At 43.4% G+C, this 5,661-nt stretch overlaps 2 non-coding genes across 2 annotated transcripts; both read left to right on the plus strand.

Annotated features, from left to right (window-relative positions):
* Positions 1-430: 430 nt before the first annotated feature.
* Positions 431-503, plus strand: trnak-cuu (transfer RNA lysine (anticodon CUU)). Its single transcript has one exon. It is a non-coding gene; the product is annotated as a tRNA-Lys (tRNA).
* Positions 504-4,793: 4,290 nt separating this feature from the next.
* On the plus strand, positions 4,794-4,866 carry trnak-cuu (transfer RNA lysine (anticodon CUU)). The gene has a single exon. It is a non-coding gene; the product is annotated as a tRNA-Lys (tRNA).
* Positions 4,867-5,661: the final 795 nt, after the last annotated feature.

A 5,661-nucleotide genomic window follows, 5' to 3' on the forward strand; every position in this document is an offset into this window, starting at 1 on the left:
TCTAGTATCTGTGGTGATTCGGCCTCTGCCAAATTTCCAACTGGTTTGCTCTTTGAGGCGGGCTTGTTTCTCCTGAGGCCTCTCCCACTCTCTGTGTGCCAAAGTGACTCAGCTCACCGATGTGAAGAAGCTCGTTTTTCCAACACAAACCTGATTCACATTAGTTCAGAAGGTCATGTCAAAATGTTTCCGACAAAAATAATTAAGGAGAAAGATGTAAGAGGAGTTTGTTATGCTTAGAAGGAGCTGCGACAAAGAAGCGGAAGATATGAATGATGTTAGTGATGATTGACAGGAATGCATTGTAACCTTGGCGATTTTGTCGACCGAGTACATTTTACACTTTGAAATCAGAATAACGAGATGCCATTTGGAAACGAACATTTGTTGTCCGCCTATTTTAGGACTCGAAGGAGCACTAGCGCAATGTACCTGGTTAGCTCAGTCGGTAGAGCATGAGACTCTTAATCTTAGGGTCGTGGGTTCGAGCCCCACGCTGAGCGCCGTTCTTCTTAAAACTTTGCTGCTTTACTGGGTGAAGATGTGGGTATGCCGGCGTTGGACTGGCGTAAACACAGTAAAAAGTCTGACAACACCAGGTTTTAGTCCAACCTATTTATTTGATAATATACTCGCAAGCTTTCGAGGGGTTACCCTCTTCGTCAGGTGAATGGAGAGTTCTGGCCTCAGACAGAGCATATAAAGCACAGACAGTTTAGAGATTTTACTGATTTTAATCAGTAATCTCTAAACTGTCTGTGCTTTATATGCTCTGTCTGAGGCCAGAACTCTCCATTCACCTGACGAAGAGGGTAACCCCTCGAAAGCTTGCGAGTATATTATCAAATAAATAGGTTGGACTAAAACCTGGTGTTGTCAGACTTTTTACTGTGTTTACTGGGTGAACACTGTTTCCCCAGAATGTCACCGCTTAAAATGAGTCGTTCTCAATGTTGCTTTGTTAATACCTTAATCACTATTTTCTGAATGAAAGGCGCCTCCACTCCTTTGGAAGTCGGACAGTTTTGTGCTGAATTCAGTGAGAAGTTTTTTTTTAATCATTTAGCACCAGATTTGAACCTAAATCTGGAAATTATGTGTGTAAGTGGAAAAAGTAAAATCTACTCCACTATTAGCCAGATTTTACCTTGCATCATCAGCTCTATTGTCAGAGTTTTGCAAACTATCACTGTCCTTTTACTGTTCTTAATTATCTGAACATGACATTTTCATCTCAACGCAAAATGGTATATCTGCCTTACTGGTGCAGGCAACTGGTTAAATAATAGTTTTTGCATAACAATAAGTTTTTAATTCCCTGACCGGGAATCGATCCCAGGCTGCAGAGATAAAAACACTGAACTCAAACCATTAGGCCGCTAGGGAAGTTACTGTTGCTGCTTTCAAAAATCTAATTGATGTATTTAACCTTTGCCTTTTATTTTTCATTTCAGACATTGTTTCACACCCGAAATAGGATTCTGTTTCACAACACCGGGTTAAAGTCCAACAGGTTTATTTGGTAGCAAAAGCCATTCGCTTTCAGAGCTCTGCCCCTTCGTCAGGTGAGTCCTCAACTGACGAAGAGAAGAACAATATAACCTCAAACTCAGATCAAACTGTTCTCACTGTTATGTGTTGTTAGGGTCAACCCTCCTGACACCCTCCGCAGTGTGTACAGACGAAGGCTATTTTTCTGCAGCGGATTGATATCAATGAGTGAAGTGTTCGGCCATTTCAGGGCGAGTGAAGAGGAACAGCATTTGCTTGAATTTGGAAACCCTTTAGGGCAGACCCCTTGAAAAGTGAGCATAGTGAATGCTGTGCCCGCCAGTGTCTCTGGTCAAAGGGCCTATCTAATGAGAATTATGGATGCAGACACTTCAGGTTCCGTCTGTGCCTCCTGGCCTGTCTTGTGTCATTGGAGTGGTTGCTGCAGCTGTTCCGGAACTGCAACTTGGAGCGAGGTTTTTGTACAGCGACTGTCATGTTTTGTCTCAGTGTGAGGCTGAGTCGCACAGTAATAAACTGCAGCATCCGCGTTCTCCGTGTTTTTAATGAGCAACTGGCCGCGTTTCGCAGTGGTATCAAGATTCAGTTCAAAACGACCACTTCGGCCTCTGCCAGACGTCTCCATTATAATCCACTCCAGTCCCTCACCGGATTTCTCTTTGTACCAATGCATCGCATAAAAGTCGGATACCTCGTAACTACAATCTAACTGCACGGAATACCCTCTCTGGACACTTTTCCAAGCGGGGGATTGAAGCACACGGTCCGAGAGACATGGACCTGGAATAAAATTCACATGATGAATCATTGAAAAAACATGAAAATAAAATTAACAATCAATTTTTGTTATTGGGTCCAACTCCTGTCCGTACATGTTAGCATCACCAGAATGAGAGGCAATAGATATAATTGCACAATGCAGTACATCATTGTATTTGAAATCTCAGTAAGAAACCCGCACACAGTTCACAGCAGAAGGAAGTGAATGGGGAGGGAACATTGAAATGTCGGCTGATTTATGTCAGTGACGCCCACACAAATCTAGCTCATGTAGTTTTGCCGCCCTTGCATTTCCCGGAAATGGATGTTACTGATCTGCTGTAAGTACAGCCTTTATCCATAGCTACTCATTTTACCGGTGGTTCATATTTGAGCATATGAATTGTCTAAAGAGTAGTTGCGTCTTCCCTTCCCGGTGAGGGAAAGTGACGGGAACCACATCCCTTTGTCATCTTGACTGAGAGAAATAGCCAGTCGTCGAACTCTGTCAACCCCTTTACACAGTGAATGGATCCTGAGGAACTGTAGTTAAGGAAAGACAAAATACGGAAAATTCAAATAGCTATTTCCCAGTAAAACTGCTGCCTCACAGTGCCACAGACCAGAGTTCGATTCCCGGCTTGGGTCACTGCCTGGTCAGAGACTGCACGTTCTCCCCGTGTCTCCGTGGGTTTCCACTGGCTGCTCTGGTTTCCTCCACCAATCGGAAAGACAAGCTGGTTAAGTACATTGGCCATGCCAAATTCTCCCTCAGTGTATCCGAACAGGCGCCGGAGTCCGGCGACTAGCGGATTTACGCACTGGCGTATTTGCAGATGTTAATGTCAGCCTACATGTGACACTAATAAATAATCATTAAAGTGAATAAAGGATGACTGTGGATATACGCTTCACAAAATAGTCAGCACATCGGGGAAAATCTAATTGCCTTTTTCTTATAAGATGGAAGAAAACTGTGGGAAAGTGCACTCTAACTCGACGTTTGGAACTGGGCGCTTTTGTGAATAAAGTCCACATATTACCCGCTACAAGACACAAACAATGCGGAGGGCCAAGTTCAATGAATGTGAATATTTTTAGCATTCCAACAGTAATACCAGCTTTGACAACTCGTAACATCTGTTTTGAAACGACATACGTTTGCTATCAATGCTAAGATACTATTTCTGTTTCGACATTTGTCCTTTTAATTATTTTTTTTCATTTAGTTCATTGGCCATGCTAAATTGCCCTAGTGTCAGGGGCATTAGCGGGGTCGATGCGTGCGGTTATGGGAATAGGGCCTGGATGGGATTGTGACCGGTACAGACTCGATGGGCCGAATATCCTTCTTCTGTACTCTAAGGATTCTATGATTCTGTGAGTCTATGAATATTGTTGCTGGTTGCTGTTGCGAGTCTGGAATTCGGCTCGACAGTTCCCTCTGCTGGCGGCGATGTTTCACTATAAAATGCCGCATTCTACCACCTGTCAGTCTTCAGGACTCAAGTTTGTTTTTAACAATTTACGGTCATGAATTCTATCACGATTTTGTTGGTGCCCCTTGTTCAGATTTTAGACTGCACCTGGAGAGGAGAATCTTTTCTTATGAGCCGCCCTCCTCCAGACAGAAGAAAACTTTTTCCAGACGTGGCTCATGGGGCTCCTGTCACTCAGCCGGTATCCTCAGCAATTCAGACAGAAGGAGAAGCGGTGGCTTCACAATGTATCTGTAACACGACATTCTACTCCCTGAAAATGGAACATTCTGAACACATCAATTAAGTCGCTTTGATACATTCTTGCTTATAAGCAAAAGATACAAATTAATCCCTGGCGCGATTCCGATTCCGAGCATGGCCAATGTGCAGTTTTGGGCGCCGTACTTACGCAAGGATATTTTGGCCTTGGAGGGAGTGCAGAGGAGGTTTACTAGGCTGATGCCGGAGTTGAGGGGGTTGAGCTATGAGGAGAGGCTGAATAAATTAGGCTTGTACTCGTTAGAGTTCAGAAGAATGAGGGGAGATCTCATTGAGACGTATAAGATGATGAATGGGATGGATAGGATAGAGGTGGAGAGAGTCTTCCCGCTCAGAAAGGATAGTAGGACTCGGGGGCACAGCCTCAAGATGAAGTGGGAGCGGTTTAGAACGGAGTTGAGGAGGAACTCCTTCACTCAAAGGGTGGTGAATCTCTGAATTCTCTGCCCGTTGAAGTGGTGGAGGCTACCTCGCTAAATATTTTTAAGACGCGGGTTGATGGGTTTTTGATAAGAGAGGGGATTAAGGGTTATGGGGAGAGGGCGGGAATGTGGAACTGAGCCACGACAGATCAGCCATGATCTTATTGAATGGCGGGGCAGGCTCGAAGGGCTAGATGGCCTACTCCTGCTCCTATTTCTTATGTTCTTATGTTCTTATGAGTGCCTTTTACACTTTGAAATCAGAATAACGAGGTGCCATTTGGAAATGCATATTTGTTGTCCGCCTATTTTAGGACTTGAAGGAGCATTGGCACAATGTGCCCGGCTGGCTCTGTCGGTAGAGCATGAGACTCTTAATTTCAGGGTCGTGGGTTCGAGTCCCACGCTGGGCGTCGTGGTTCTAAAGCTTTTCTGGGTGAACTCCATTTCTCCAGAATGTTACCGCTTAAAATGAATTGTTCTCGATGTTGCTTTGTTAGTACCTTAATCACTGTTTCCTGAATGCAAGGCGCCTCTACTCCTATGGAAGTCGGACAGTTTTATTCTTAATTCAGAGAGAAGTTTTTTTAATCATTTAGCACCAGATTTGAACCCAAATCTGGAAATTATTTGTGTAAGTGGGAAAAAAAATCTACTCCACTATTAGCCAGATTTTACCTTGTATCATCAGCTCTATTGTCAGAGTTTTGCAACCTATCAATGTCCTTTTACTGTTCTTCATTATCTGAACATGACGTTTTCAACTCAACGCAAAATGGTATATCTGCCTTACTGGTACAGACAACTAATTAAATAATAGTTTTTGCATAACAATAAGTTTTTAATTCCCTGACCGAGAATCGATCCCAGGCCGCAGGAATAAAGAGTACTGACCGCAAGCCAGTAGGCCACCAGGGAAGTTACTGCGACTGGTTTCAAATTATGAAGTATGAAACCTTTGCGTTTTATTTTTCATTTCAGACATTGCTTTACACCAGAAACAGGATTCTGTTTCAAATTGTCATCCTTTGGCATGAGAAAAATTGACTTCTTAACCAATAAAACACGGATGTTGTTAACTAGAAAGTTGTTGATGTACAACTTTCAATTTCCAAGCCTCAGCGGCTTCATCACTGCAACTTATGTGAAAGGTCACGGCAACACAAGGCAGACATCCGTCACTGAAAGGAATTGACACAGATTCCATT

The sequence above is a fragment of the Carcharhinus amblyrhynchos genome, unplaced genomic scaffold (assembly GCF_965287045.1).
Source record: "Carcharhinus amblyrhynchos unplaced genomic scaffold, sCarAmb.v2.hapA scaffold_39, whole genome shotgun sequence".
NCBI lineage: Eukaryota > Metazoa > Chordata > Chondrichthyes > Carcharhiniformes > Carcharhinidae > Carcharhinus > Carcharhinus amblyrhynchos.